The following is a 17,123-nucleotide window of genomic DNA, read 5'->3' as shown; positions in this document are numbered from 1 at the left end:
TAATCCGCGTCGCGCTTAGTTATATACTCAACTAGACAAAATAAACGACAGAGAAAATAATCGGTGACAAATTAAGCGACTTAGCAGCGAGCTATTTTTGATATAATTGTCGTTAGTTATGTGGTTATGTTATTATGAATTATTATTGCGACTTCAATTACTTAAATACCACTAAATAATAGCGGCACTGATTTTTAAAATATAAATTTGCGTTATAATGTTCTGATAAATCATAAATAATAATACGCGCAAATATAAATATGTCTTAATTATTAGGTGTAATATCTTTCGGATACTGTGTCTTCCGGATGTTTTGTTCTCAGTTAGTATATTACAGAGGTGTAAGTAATAAATAATTGGCGTAGTTGGCACAGTATTGAATCGTTTAAGTAGGAAGGCACTTTGCACGATATTGAACAGCTCCGGGTTCGTTTCTCGGTCCGGGCCATCTAATTTAATTGTTTTTCCGTTTTATTTTCGAAAAGCTACTCTCTTGATTTATCATTTATTTCTCTTTCCGAGTTACTTCGACGAGTATTAAGTTTGACTTTTATAATTTTTAGATTTATGCAGTTGTAAAAATTTTTTTCACTGATGATAGTGATCTAAAAGTTATTTTGCGTTAGTCATGAAGAGGCTCAGGTGACTTTAATAGGCAGAATGAATATTTAAAGCTCTGTAAAGTACGTTCTAAAGCTCTTGACCCAGCTTAACTTATAAATGACTGATTTGATAGCTCAAATGCCATTAAACACTTTTTATAGAGATAGAAACAGTCTTCTTGTGACTAGAAAGCTTTTAAAAATATATCCATTTTTCGATATGTTTTCAAGTTATTATACTTATTTTCACTTTGATTTTATTTCATTAGAATTCAATGCACGTACATGTAAAACAATTTTATAGAAAAATTAAAATATTTTAATTAGGCTGGCAATGAAACATTTTAATTAGGCTGGCAATGAAATATTTTAATTAGACTGGCGATGAACAAAATTTTGAATGGTATCGAAATTCTCGCAAAATTTATTAATTGAAGTTTTTTTTTCATTATAAATTTGAATCAATAATTGAAATCTCATTTAAAAAAAATAATTAAATTTTTGAATAAAAAATTAAAAGATGCTTTTTTAAATTCAACGCCTGATTCATCTGCAACCAAAACTTTTTCTCTTTGTACACAGATTTGCATTTCAGAAATGTTAAGCGTTGATATTTATAAAAAATATATTACTGGATTTTAAAATAATGAGCTGAAAATCGACGATGACTAGCCAAAATTTACAATTCTTTCAGTAGAAAGATGTAAAATTAAATTTTCTAGGTGCCCTGGTTGCCGCGCGTAAATCTTATAGATGCTTTATATGCGTAAAATTGATATTATTGTAGCTTATAAGCCTAAATCCATCACTGAACTTCCTAAAATTAGTATAAGTGAATTTATAAGTCAATTTTTCAGACATTGTAACTATATTTTCGAATAAATGTATGTAAGTAAATAAATAAAAGCATGTATCAAAACAGAGGTTAGTCTACAGCTAGTCCAAAACATTACAGTATAACCACTATAACATATATACTATAATAGTTATTTTCGATACATATGCGCAAAGATAGGAATTTTGACGGCTTGAAGTGACGTCACTAGTTTGAGGCTATGGACGGATTATTACCAAGACCGAGTTATTTATCCGGACGAGCGTAGCAAGTCCGGATATAGTACGAGGTCTTGATGAGAATGTATCCATAGTCTCAAACATGTGCCTTCACTTCAAGTTTGTCAGGGTCCCTACCTTTGAGCATAAAGTATCGAACATGATTTTTTGTCATATCAATTGCGAAAGTTGGATTTGAGAGAACAGTCAAGAATGTGCAATTACTGTTTGTTTTATTTAAAGGCACAAGAATTATGTCACACGAGATTAAATAGTGATGGATTAAACGTACGTATATGTTGAAGTTGTTTACAAGATTCTACTGTCGCTAAGATTCTTTTTGCGACTTTTAATCCACCCAGCGGACGTTTGTCGAATTAAAAGATAATTCGACTCATCTATAGCGTATTTTAGCGTAGTCGTGCAGAAATGTAGAGACAGATAGAGAGAGAAAAGTTACTTTTCGATACTAGTGCGAGGTAAATTAACTAAACTGTAAATTGCCAGAAATTGTATTCCTTACGCCCTCTGTATGTTGCTCGAAAATCCAATTTTCGCGGTTGATATGATAAAAAATATCTTAACGCTCATGCAGTGGTGCTATACTTTTCAAACGAACAGAAAAAAATTAAAAAAAAATTGACATGTATTTAGAAATTTTAAAAAATAAAAATTGCGATTATTTTTTAAACAATTTTTCAAAACAAATTTTTTTGTTAAAAAAAATTAAAAAATGGTCAAGACTGCAAACTTTTATGGAAATTAAGGGAGTATTAAATTAAGGAGTATTCTACTGTAGAATTTTGAAAAAATCGAAAATTTTTTTTTTTCATATTTTCAAAGTTTAGATATTCAAAAATATGTCATTAAAAGGATTTTTCAAAATTCCTATTATTTCATGAGTTATAGCCGTTTTAGTGACGTGGCATCGGTTCCGGTCCGACCGCTACAAGTTAACAAAAGACGGTAGGCATTCCCGAAAAAATCCTCCTCTAAATGACAAAGTTTTAGAAGTAATAAAACCAATTTATGAAAATTTATCAGCTAATTCTTTATTGGAACGATGTTTGGGTTCTGAAACCTAAAATAATAACGAATCTTTGAATTCGTTAATTTGGACTTTTGCTCCGAAGCACATTCACGCTGGACCGAAGACAATTGAAATTGCCACTTTCTTCGCAGTTAGTATTTTTAATGAAGGTTTTATACCTATATTAAAAATTTTAGATGTTATGGGAATCACGATTAGCCCAGAAGCTAATGCTTTTGCAGCGAGACGGGACGAAGCGCGTATCGAGCGCTCGGAACTCCAGACTTCAGAGGCGTCAAAGGAGAGTAAAACTGCACGTCTTCACAAGAGAACATCGGAGAATGAGCATTTTGAAGTAGAGGAAGGATTCTTATATGGAGCAGGAATTGCCGATTAAAAATATGTAAGTATTCTGTACCATTCTACAAGTAAAATTGTCGAAAACTTGTCTCAAAACTTGGAACGCGTTTTTTTCGGAACTACTTTTTTCGAGCTGGCGGTAAGCATATCTCGAGTTCTAATGAACTGATTTACTTCAAATTTGAAGAGAATGTTCTCTATACGTTACTTCATCTCGTGAACCCTGCCCAAAACTATACCTTCTCATTTAGTATTTTTAAAAAATTCGGAATTGTTAAAAAAATATGAAAAAAAAAAATTTTTTTTTCAAACTGCCGCCATTTTAAAAAAAATTTTTTTTTAACTTATCCAAGAGTTATACGATAGCGGCATCTATAATAATTAAGAATCCGTCTGTTTTTTATATTTCAGATCATCAGGAGGGTTGGAATAATGCACGCCAGGACACCCTCTTTTTTTTAGACCCCCCACTTTGACTGCTCATAACTTTGTCAATTTTAATTTTTTTTTTTTAATAATTTTTTTATGTAATAATAAAACATCAATAAAAAAATGATAAAAAAATTGATTGTAAAAATATTTTTTGTTTCCTTCGTACAGCGCTTCTAAAACCGGGCGAAATTCATGCCTCTACAGTAGAATGCTCCCTTAAGTTAGCCGACATCTAAAAATTTTTAGAATTTTTTTATTGAAACTCTTATTACAATAAAATAAAAAAAAAATTTTAATTTGTAAAAAACATAAAAAACTTCGAGTGTAATTTTAAAAAAATATTTTTTGTTTTACATAATAAATAAATTTATATTACATTAAAAACTCACTAATTAAAAATAAAAATTAACAATTATCATTAGCATACATTTCATTAAAATATTCCCATTCGTCGTTGGTAAGATTTTCAATAATCTGTAAAATACAGTCATAGGGTAAAAGCCAAGAAATAATCAATTGTAACGCTAATTTTTCCCACTGTTCACGAATAACAATTCGTCTCTTGGTTGCTTGTAACCGTTCTGAAATAATATGATAGATAGTGTCCATATCACCAGAAGCGGGAAAAATCATGCAAACTGGATGAAAATTATCAATTCTTGCCACTTTCTCATATGTTTTATGAAACGCACTGACTACGTCATAAATCGACATGTTGCTGTAGCCAAACAAAATTTGATGAGATTTCATCGTCGGAATCATTTTTTTGTATTTTTTTTCATAATTGCTGACTAAACTTTTAATAATATTACTTTTTTCTACTAACTGTTTCATTAATTTAACTTCTGTGTGGACTGGATATCCAAACAAACGTTTAACATATATATCTTCAATAATTACATTTATCAATTCCTTTTTAGGAACATTATTGCCTGGTTGTTTAAGATCAGAATTAAAATTATCACTGTTTTTAATAATACAAAAAAGTGGTCGAGCTTTTAAGCTAAAATAAGTTTGTTTTTTTAATAAGAATTCCAACGTCAACATATCCGTGAAAAGCTGCCATGTGGATAGGTAAACTTTCTGGACCATTATAACCCATCGCATTTAAGTCTGCTCCGCGTCTATATAATGATTCTAGAATTGTATGTCGTTGAGATTTTAAACAAGATAAATGAGAGGGAGGAAATTGATATTTAAATAAATAATGAACTGCAACAAATCCGTTTTCATCTTGTCTATTTAGTTCTTTAACTTCCAAATTTTTTAGCAAGAATTCTATCAAACGTTCATCACGATTTTCAATGGCACGCATTAAGAGTGTTTTATTTTTACTGTCCAACAGTGTTAGATTTGGATTGTACTTGAAATAATTTTTCATGTCACAATTATTGAAAAGTAAATAGAAAAATAATGGTATTTCATCTGTAAAAGTGGAGTTCCACTTCTGATATTTTTTCTTATGTTTAATATACTGATCATAACTTAATTCTACATCAATACTATAACCTAACTCTAAAAGCTTATCCACTGTTTTAAAATTTCCTTTGAATGCTGCTAGTTCAATTGGCTGAACACCGTTATCAGCTTTTGCAGTTGGACTTAAGTGATGGTATCTATGCAGTATCGTCACAGCAGATGGACAATTGTGAATGCACGCATGATGTAACAGTGTGTACCCTGCAAATTCTCCAAATTTTAATTCCAACGGAAGATTTTCTTTCGAGTTCCATTGGTCATGGGAAGAGGTGTCAGGCCAACATTTAAAAATTGAAAACATTTCTGAAAAAAAATTGCATTTCTAATTCATTGAAATTTCTACCTGTCCATTTTTTTGTCATAATTTATTGGTTAATAAAAATTATCAAATGTCTGCTAAATTTAATTTTCAAAAAAAATTTTTAAATCTTACCTGCAGTTTTTTTTTTTATCTATTCAGTAGCTTTTTTTTTTTTTTTTTAATTTGCTCTTTTAATGTATTATAAATAACTTTTAATATTTATTACACTCGATAATAATTCAAATTTATGTAGAATTATAGATCTTTATACTCAGCGCGACAAGAAAAAATGATTTTATAATTCTAAAATTAGTCTACTGTCCCCACTACGAAACTTTTCTGGAAGTAATTGCCAAACTCAATTTTTTTTTTGTTTTAATGTAAAAAAATTCAAGGAATCCAATGGTGCAATTTGCACGCAAATTTGAGTTGCCGATTTTTTTTTATTTATAAAAAACTGTTGCAAAAAATGTTTCAGCTGACTTTAATCAATTTGTACGGAAATACTTTTTCCGTGGAGTTGTTTAAACGTTAATAATAAAAAAGTTCAATGTTTTCTGAATCTATTGGTCACAAATTTTCCATAAAAACATTCATTGTTAATAACAAAATAATACAATTAAAAAAAAAAAATACTTGCCTAACAGGTGAGCTTGTTACCGACACAGTCTGTGCAGCTCTTGAGTGGGGAAAGTTGCGCGCGCCGCTGGATCCATTACATTACGAATATTTGTAGCTGCTGTATTATTTATACGAGTTAGTGTTATATTTTAATTATTGTAAAAATAAACGAATATGGAATCGACAAGCCCATTGAATTCTACCGCCCCTGAAAATATTAATCCGACATATATAATATACATTTTTATTATTTATTATTTAGATAATAATTTTTGAAAAACACAATTATTTTAATGAATTAAAAAAAAATTTAGTGATAATGTTATTTGTCATACGTCGTGATAATTCAAACGGACCCAGCGGCGCGCGCAACTTTCCCCACTCAAGAGCTGCGCAGACTGTGTCGGTAACAAGCTCACCTGTTAGGCAAGTATTTTTTTTTTTAATTGTATTATTTTGTTATTAACAATGAATGTTTTTATGGAAAATTTGTGACCAATAGATTCAGAAAACATTGAACTTTTTTATTATGAACGTTTAAACAACTCCACGGAAAAAGTATTTCCGTACAAATTGATTAAAGTCAGCTGAAACATTTTTTGCAACAGTTTTTTATAAATAAAAAAAAATCGGCAACTCAAATTTGCGTGCAAATTGCACCATTGGATTCCTTGAATTTTTTTACATTAAAACAAAAAAAAAATTGAGTTTGGCAATTACTTCCGGAAAAGTTTCGTAGTGGGGACAGTAGACTAAATGCCGCGATCAAATTTATATTACACTTTTAAAATAAAATAAGAGAGCATGTTTATAAAAAAAAAAACACTTAAAGTACAATTAAAATTTTTATTTTAACACCCTTTGTAGTAAAAAAAAATTTCTGTAGAAAAAAAATTTTACGTGGTCAAAATCAGAAGTCTGTGTGATGGATGGATGAATGATTTGGCTATTTTGTATGTGGTCGCAATAATTCCCGACACTTAACTATAGTTCAATTCAGTTGTGCGCATGCACTGTATTTTTTTTTAGTGTACAGTAAAGTGGCTCCATATAGTTTCATATTTTGGAAACGATAATTTTAAGAAAACTAAATAATGTTTCAATTAAAAAATTAAAATATGACATTAACTTTTATGACTCTGAATCTAAAAAAAAATTAATTCTTTATTACTAACCCATTTATTATTGTCTATAGGTGAAAAATTGAGACTGTGACTGGCAACTATGGAGAAAATATTGACATGTGCTCTACCCCCATAAGATCAGTTGTCTTACTATGTAGGACAGGGAAAAAGCATCCAAATTTATTGTATAGTCTTTCTACCCAATAACCGCCATTTCAAACGCACTGTAAAAAAAGTTTTTTGCCACCCAGAATACAAAATATTTTTATCCACGTTTTTTTATATCCAATATACGTTTCTTAATATAAAAAAACTGGTATTTTTCACCTGAGAATACCTAGGGGACGGGAAGGTAAGACGGAGAGGGCGGGTAAAATGAATAATCGTTTCAAATCGGTGATCAGTCGATAGAAACATTTTAGACTGCAATCTATCAATCTATTATGTAACTTCACTTACCGTTATCGATAAAGCATTGGTTTTGCATACTTGTTAGATTTTTTTTTTATAAATATTGAAATTTAGGAAAAAAATTAAAATTTTAATCCGTAAGTATACAGTGATTATTTTAATGTTGTTAAGGACGATGTAGATTTGATTTTTTTCTTCATATTCGGCACGCGGTTCATATTTTTGTGACGATTGTTTTCATTAAAATGTATTTTCTAATCAGCATTCGTTTTGCGCGACCTGAGTATTCGTTTTGCCCGCCCTGGTAGGGCAAAACTGATAATGTTGACTTTTTTTATTTTTTTTAATTTTGAAGAAGAATTTCTTTGTTTTGATTTTTATTTTACTTTAATTATAAACTTCAATTACCCAAAAAATTATCAGCCAAAGTTAAGAATAGATATGATTATAATATATATTTGTTATTTCATTTTTAAATTAACATATCCTTTTTGCCCATCCTTCCCCTAAGTTTTTTCTGGAGCTAAAACTTTATGCTGCGTTCCCATAGCAACCGCAGCGGTGGCACCACCAATTCTCTGATTTTCCTCCAATTTCACAGTCCTGGCGTGTTTGTTTACATCATTGAAAAGTTGTACTGATTCTAATTTATTATTTATTGAATAATTATCTAGCTGTATTACAATTGATATTAAAATTTGGATGGATCCTTGGGTACGAAAAAAGTTGTTTGAACGGGATTCACCATTTCAGCAAAAAATCTTTGAAGGTAATTGTTTTTTTTAATTCATATTTTTATGAGTTGTTCATTATACAAATTTAATTCAATAAAATAAAAATAGACATCAAGCCATTAAAAGTAATTAAAAATTCAATTTTTCAATAATTTAATTAATAAATAATTTAATTCTCTTAATTAAATTGAATTATTATAATTAATTTAATTTTTTTAAATTATTTAATTAGAATTGATAAATTAATTATTATTAATTTATTAATTATAATAAGAAAGGTCCACTGTATCATAAACATATTATATGCATCTGTGTCAAATTAGGTTAAGTCGGCCATATTTTTATTTTGGTGTTTTGCTGAGGGAAAAACCGAGTTTTTTTTTTAAATCACTATACTTTTTAGTGTAGGAAAAAAACTTTGGTATTCTCCACACAGGTATACCAGATTCTTTACTGAAGAGAAAAGTTTACTAAGTGAAAAAAAAATTTTTTTTCCAGTGTATATAAACCAAATAGTTTAATTGAAGTATTAACCGAGTTTTAGTCAGAACAAAATTTATTATTGCTAGAAAACAAAACAGAAACAGGTTTTTTATTCATAGTTTGAAGTCTATAAATGATATTATCCGAAGGATTTCACATGATAATAATTCCATTATTAGATAATCAATGTCCTTTAAAATAAATAATTATACTGGCTAAACAAAATCATTAAAATCAATCGTAAAAAGCTAAAAAATTTATCGCTCACCCGACTAGAAATTGTAGTGAGGAATGCCGAACAATTAGTGAGAGGCAAGTTTGGCTTGCCTTACTTAGGCAAGCCTAATTTGCGCCTTCTTAAATCCACGTTAGGCAAAACGAAGATTGGCATACCAAATTTGCATGTAATTTGGGACATCTATGGCAAGCCGAACTTCGGCGAACCTTTGGAATGCCTGACTAGCTGGAAGTAACGATAACCAAAGATTTGCCGAAGTTTGGCTTGCCATAAATGTCCCTAATTACCTTTAAGTTTGGTAAACCGAACTTTCGTAAGCCTTTGGATTTTATAATTTCCTGCAAGTTAGGTATTCCAAACATTCGCCAAACTTCGTCTTACCATAGATGGCCCCAATTACTTTCAAGTTTGGCAAACCGAACTTCCGTAGACCTTTGGATTTTATAATTTCCTGCAAGTTAGGCATTCCTAACGTTTGACGAACTTCGGCGTTTCTTGCTAAAGTACTCTAAAACGGAGTGGGAGAAGATATTTGGCTTTAAGTCTTTCCTAGGTTAAGCCTTTTAGTTCTATACACATAAAAGTGTGTATTTATGAGAGTATTTGTGTATTGTACATATAAACATGGTGTCTCATGTACCCGACTAGAAATTTCAGTGAGGCATATGCCGAAGAACCAATTCGGGCAAGTTTGGCTTGCCTAGGTTGTACCTCATAAAAACCAAGGTAGGCAGAACGAAATGTTTGGCTTGCCATATTTGAACGTAACTAGGAAAGTTTCATGGATTCCTTAAGTCTGATATATCATGGGAACGCCGAACTGGTTTCAATTAACGATAACCTGAGTTTTGCTAGTTTGGAGCGAACTTGGCTTTCCGAACTTAGGCTAGCCCAATTCGAATCTTATTTTTTTTAAATTAGGCAAGCCGAACATTGGTTGTGCTTATAAGTATCTTGAAGTACGAGGTCGCTCATCATCGGCGTAGCGTCGCGGTAAGGTATAGGGCCCTCCTGCGTCGGGTACCGTGTTCGAGTCTCGCGTTCGACATGTACGATTTTTAATAATTAATAATTACTATTAAGGCGAGTGTGAAGTAAAGTTAAGTGTTATGTGTGATTAGTGTATCTAACTCCTCCATCATCTCCTTCCCCCTTGACTTATCAAATCTACCAATCAAAAAAACCTCTTCACATTAAAAAACGCTCCAAAAAACAAAAAAAAAAATTACAGAAAAAATAAAATTAAATAAGAAAAATAGTATTAAAAAAAAGCAACAAAGAATTTGTTTTTTTTTTATTCATGAAATATTTAAAAAATTTAGTCCTAAATTTAATATTTATACTTAAAATAGTAAAAGAAGATAAAAAAATAAGCATTTGTTATTATTAATTTTCGCTTGATAATAAAAAAGCTAAAAATCAAGAAAGAATTAGATTTGGATTCTTTATTGCGAATTTGGTTTCCAAACTGCAACCTAATCAGGAAGCCAAGTTAGGCTGAGCCTCGCAACTGCGTTACATCCCAAACTTCGGCCTGGTTTGGAAGCCTCACTTACTGCAAGTTTGGAATTCGGCATGCCTTACTTGCGCCAAATCACTGCCTCACTGAAATTTCTAGTCGGGCAATATAACTTTACAAACCTATCATCATAATGCACTTGGATGTTGAATAAAATAGATTTTTTTTAAAAATCATTTCTTGAGTAGGTCGTAAAGCACATAAAATCCCACATGTGTTAACAAATGTGTCCCCCGTGTATTAAAAACAATTACCGACATAAAATACATATAAATATACAATCCTTAACTAACATATCAGTCATAGTCATAAATTGCATCGGGTGGTAGTGTGCGATCGACTTTAATCTATTAAATCGATAATAATAATAGTAACTCTCCATATAAGCACATTATTATATAATACACTTCTCAAAGATTATCATCAATTCTGGAGTCATAAATAAAAGCTCCGTGCACGTGTTTAAAACGATCACCGATAGGATTAAGAATTATAAATTGAGCATTAACCATTTTTTGTGTCCATCATCACGATCTAGATTTATTAAATCTATCATCTCCTGAAATATATCAGCGTGAAATATCTCAAGCCATAAAATCTGTGTCTTTTTCTCTTTCTCTCTCCTCCTTATTCTTATTATACTTATATATTTTGATGTATCATCAAACTCAAAGCTATGAAGATCCCTCCGACTGTGACCGTAGATTAACTGCATAGCTGTGGAATCAGTGATATACGACTTATATATATATATATATATATAAATCAGTGGTTAGCGTAGCACGGACAAGGGTTCCAAAGGTTCTACATTCTCCACCAACAACAACAACAACAACAATAATAACAACAAGTTAGGCCTTATAATGTGATCGTCAGTGAAGGAGAACTGTAAGCTATAACTTGCATCGTCCATCGTCCATCGACCGATCCTGATGGCCCATCGTGTGTTTCTTTTCAGTTGTAATGTTATGTGTACCATCAACTGAACACAGATCATAGAGTAGAGTTTAGTGCAGATGAAAGTGTAGAGCAAAACATATTATGAGAGTATAAGTAAGAGTATATAAAAGCATATGAGAATGGAATGACGAGCAGAGAGTTAAGTCTGTATATATTGTATAATAAAATAAAATAATAAGAAGAGAAAAAGACTCGAGGCCACGGAGGTCTGCTTCGTGGAAGTCTCACACGTCCAGCTAAGCTACGATTTTCTTCGTCTTCTTCTTCGTCGTTTTCTTCTTTCTCTTCTTGTTATTTTTTATTTTTATTATTTTTTTTTAATACTTAAACTTCAGATTCTCTTTCTTCTTTTACATATTCACTTCTTTCCTCTTCTTTCGCTATTTTATCCATCTCTTCCGTTTTTTTTGCATTCGTGAGGTACATTCATTTCTTTCTATGGAATGCTTGTATCCTATCGGCTACCAGATATCACCCGGATTATTTCCTCTATCAGCTCTACTTATCCACTCCATTTTGCAAAATCTGATAGACAAAAAGACTGGACAATTTTGATAAATTAAACAATGCAATATGTAAGAGGTTATGTTTTTATTTAAGCTCCGCTCGGCTCTGTGCGGAAATTTTATAGACTCGTTGATCCTTCGCTATTCTCTTTGTTCTTTATCTCGTAAGCGAGCTTCAATGCGATCTTAACATTCCATTCTGCCTCTTGCTTACACTTATTTCTATTCGCTGAAATCATCAACAAAGCAACAACGAGTTTTTCAGATTTTATTTTTTCATTTTTCGGTTATGAGAATACTTTCACTTTTATATTCTCAACTGTTTCGTTATGTTTTATTATGAACAAGGTTATTATTTTTTAGAAATCTAGATATCACGATTCTTTTCATGATGTTGTTCTCACTAATTTTTTATATAATAAATGACAATTTATCATGTTACTTTTAAAAATATTTTTATTTGAAATTTCATCTAATATTTATTTTGTACGATCAGCTATTTATGATAAGTGACTACAATAATTGTAAATCAATCATATTTAGGATACTTTATTTCAAGAAACTTTTTGATATTGATTTGAAGAACATACTCGGAATTTAAATTTATTTAATACTCGATTTGGAAAAGAAATTGGCAGCTTTTATTGAATATGTATAAAATATTGAACTTTGTGTAAAAATTTCAATCGAATGCAATTTTATAAAAATTGTTGTCATTTTTAAAAGGCTCACAATTAATGAAAAATTATCATATACACTGACAAAAAAAAATTGACTTGATTCAAAAGAAAAATTCTTCAAAATTATTTTTTTAATTCAATAATATTCCTCTTGAATAGATTCGATTTTTCTTTCAGTGTAGACAGAAAATAATTTTGAATAATTAATAATCTCAAAATTTTTTGACAAGTAATTTTTTGTTTCCATCATTAAAATTTGAGTGAGTCTTTTAAAAAATTACGATTGACGTAATTTTTTTTAATAGGCCTAATTTGTTAAAAATGAAACTAAAGAAAAATTCAAGAATGAGAGGTCTCTCCAACTTTGACTTTGAAGTGATTCCAATTCGAGAAATTAAATTAAGATAATGAATGGCAACAAATAAGTTCCTCCCCTACTTCTTAGTGAAAAATGGTGGCGATACTATAAAGAATCAACTTAACTTTAGAAAATAAAATAGTTATGAAAATTTAAATATTTTCAAATTTTTTTCATGCAATTAAATATTTGGTTGGTTGTTATGAAAGTTATGAAATTAATTTCAACTAGTGATTCTTGAAATTGAAAAAAAAAAGGGAAACTAAAAAATTGTTCATGATGGACAAGCTGTGTAGATAAAAAATACATTATTGAAATAAATCATAAACAGTTTTTTGGTTAAATGAACATAAAGTTTATTCAATAGTAGTTTTTAAACATAATTTCATGTGTATATCATGTAATATTTTTTAGTAATAGTAAATAATGTTTCATCTCGTCACATTCTACATTTGTCACATTATTGATATCGAAATTTGAAGTTTCAATGTCCGGAGCCAGTCAAATAAGACAAATTTGCTACCATGACCTTCGAGTATTTCTTTGTTGTAACAGAGATCCGTTTATGGCAGGAGTTATTAAATCTAATTCCCTCGAGAGCTTCAAAAATAAAGTATTCGAATTTTTTTTTTTTCAATCTGGGAGGTATAAATAGCTGATCTTATGAGCTTGTTTATTTCTGTTTGGATTGTTTATCATTTTGTTGAAATAGAATTGATTCATGGTGAAGCTGAGGTGACTTTGAGGATTCACGTTCTCTTTTTACTTGACGTTAACAAAGCTTACAAACATAAAATTTATATAAAGAAAAAAAATAGGTGTTGCAACAGGATTTTCTTGGTGCAGCAACAGGACTAATCTTGTGAAAGCTATGGGGTAAAATGGAAAATCTTAAATAACATTTAATTTTAGCAATTATAATTGCTAAAATACAGAGAATAATATACAGAGAATAATTATTCTCTTATGTATATACAATCAGGAATGGATTGGGAGTAAATTTTCATCTCTACTACTCAGAGTACCAGAGTGATTGAATATAAATAATTTTTGATCAACTAAAATAAATCTCATACGTAATTTTTTTTTCGTCAGGATTAAAGAGATATTTAAATTGAAAAATATAATCAAATTTGTAAAAATTTTTAATTTTGAAAAAAGAAATTCAAATTAAAGTAAAATTCGAATTAAAGAAAATTTTAATTTAGAAAGAAATTTTGAACTAGAAGAAAATTCAATTCAAAAAGTTCCGACGTTTCAAGAAATTTAAAATTTTGAAAAATCTTTAAATCCTAGAGTGTAAAATTTTTTAAAATTATTTAATCTAATATCACACTTATTGATTATCATTTTACGGAGATTTAAAAAAATTTAATTATTTTTAACTTCCCGCTAAGAAAATTGAAAATTTTCAAAAATCGGGAAGTTATTGGTTTTACCCCGTTTTTCGAAAATCGAGTTTTCATCGGATCTCGACGTTTCGAGGTCCTAGGAAGCTTTCTTGACTATTTTTACGATGATATCCGTACGTCTGTGTGTGTGTGTGTGTGTGTGTGTGTGTGTGTGTGTGTGTGTGTCTGCGTGTGTCTGCATGTGTGTATGTAAACCTCTCGTAACTTTTGAATGGCTTGACCCATTTTATCGCGGTTGGTGTCATTCGAAAGGACTTTGCCAAACTTAGATTTCCTGTAAGTTGGAACCGATTCGGACCAGTAGATTTCGAGAAATTGCAAAAAAAGTTGTTTTTTTTTCATTTTTTTTTAAATATCTCCGAATTGGCTCAACTGATCAACTTCAAAAACTTATCAGCTCTTAACCTTGAAAACTCGCATCGATCGCCACATAGAGCGTCAGAATTAGTTGATGCATTCGTGAGATATCGTTATGGAAAAAATCGAAAAAAGTGTTTTATTGTAATAACTCCGAAATTTTTCATCAAACCAATTTTTTTGTTCTGAATTTTTTATAGAGCTTAAAAAACCACATCGATCTCCGCCTACCGCGTGAAAATCGGTTGATTTATTAAAAAGTTACAGCAGTTTGAAAATTAGAAAAATCGTGTTTTATCGAATTTTGACAAGATTTTTGAGCTCGAAGAGCTCAAAAGCATAGCAAAGCTATTTCTTTTATCTCGGAGAGCTCAAAATAACACATAAGTTGTATTTTTGAGCTCGAAGAGCTCAAAAACGTCATAAGTGCAATTTTAAGCACCTAGGTAAGGAATTAGCGGGAAGTTGCAGGGATGGCCTTTAAGGTCAACCGTTTTTCTAATTTTTTTTTTTATTTCGAATGTCTCTTTAATCCTGACGAAAAAAAAAATTAATGTATGAAAATGATTTTGATTAATTAAAAATTATTTATATTGCTCATTCCATACAAAATCACTGAATTTGAAAATTTATATTTTTCTGTTTAGCTAAATTTTTGACATGATTTTGTATGTATCAAAAAGAGCTTACCAGGAAATAAATTTTTGAAAATTTCAAAAAAATATTGGTATCTTGAGTGTAAAAAATTCATAACTCGTGATCAATTCATCATATTCTCAAAAGTATAGGGTCTTTTTTCGCCTTGAAATGTAGTTCTTGAAGAAAATTATGAAAAAATTGAATTTTTCTTTTTCACTTTTTTTTTCCAATTTTAAACACATTTTGAGTTTTAAGTTATGTAAAAAAAACACTTTTTTCGGTTTTCTTTCGTTCACGCTATCTCTCGAACGTATCAACCGATTTTGACCGGATTAACGGTGATCGACGTGGTTTTTCAAGGTTAAGGGCGGATTAGTTTTTGGAGTTGATTGATCGAGCCGTTTAAAAGTTATTCCAAAAAAATCACTTTCAAAAATGATTTTTTTCTTATTTTTTTTGAGATTTTTCAAAATTTCTCAAAATCTATCGGTCCGAATCGGTTCAAATTCTCAGGAAATCTAAGTTTGAGGGAACCCTTTAGAATTCCGTTTAGTTGGTTCCGATCTCTTTAATCGTTTAAAAGTTATAAGCGATTCACACACACACACACACACACACACACACACACACACATACACACACACACACACACACACACACACACACACACACACACGCATATATACACCATCACGGGAATAGTCAGGGAAGCTTCACGGAAAGATTAGAACCCGACTGGTTCGTGTTCTGCACCAGTCTCAGTCGTGTGCAAGAAAAAATGGAAGAAAAATTAGTTTACACCAGATTGAGTCATGTGCGCAGCAGAAAGAGTCGTGTATGCACCAGACTAAGTCGTGTGCACACACGACTCATTCGTGTTTTTCACCGGACTCAGTCGGGTGCTGCACCAGAATCCGTGCATAATAACTACTCCGGCGCCGCACACGACTGAGTCTGGTGCAAAACACGAACCAGTCGAGTTCTAATCTTTCCGTGTTTCTAGGAACTCAAAATGTCGAGATCTGATGAAAACTCGATTTTCGAAAAACGGGATAAAAACAATAACTTCCCGATTTTTGAAAATTTTCAATTTTCTTAGCGGGAAGTTAAAAATTATATTATCGCCGTCAATCGACTTAGTAAATGGTCGAAATCAAAATTTACTCGGAATTCATTCCCGATTGTATACAGTGTAAGATTGCTAAGAATAAACGTTATTAAAAATTTTCAATGTTATATAGAGGCTTCTATAGAAAAAATCCTGTTGCTCTCACAGGATTGAGTCTGTCGCAGCACCTATTTATTTTTTTCCGTGTAGATTCACAATTTGCAACTTCAGCGGGGTATTCAAATCTGTCATCCATCTCACGGCTTTAAATGAATTATATAATTTTTTTAAATATACAAATTAATTTTTTTTATGATAAAGTTAATCTATTCACACATACTTACGGACAAGACGTCACATTGATTTATTTTATTAATTTTTAGTAAAGCAAGAAGCTGAAAAAAATATAGTTAAAATAAAACAATAGTAGTTTCTGATAAATTAACACACAATTTATTTTATTCAATTCTTAATCACAAACTCCATGAATACAAAACACTGTAATTTTATAAATAAAAGTAATGATGTTACAATACGTAATCGGCAGTAACCCAATATTTACAATAATATGGTTTACATTAATATAAAATACAGAATACTCGGAATAAATAAATACTAAGTATACACTATTTGTTATTATTTACTACAAATATAATTATTTGGTATTGTTTACAAAACTAAATATACTATAAATAAAAAGCCTGAATAAAATTTTT

The sequence above is a fragment of the Cotesia glomerata genome, linkage group LG3 (assembly GCF_020080835.1).
Source record: "Cotesia glomerata isolate CgM1 linkage group LG3, MPM_Cglom_v2.3, whole genome shotgun sequence".
Lineage (NCBI taxonomy): Eukaryota > Metazoa > Arthropoda > Insecta > Hymenoptera > Braconidae > Cotesia > Cotesia glomerata.
Note: the sequence above shows the minus strand (reverse complement) of the source record.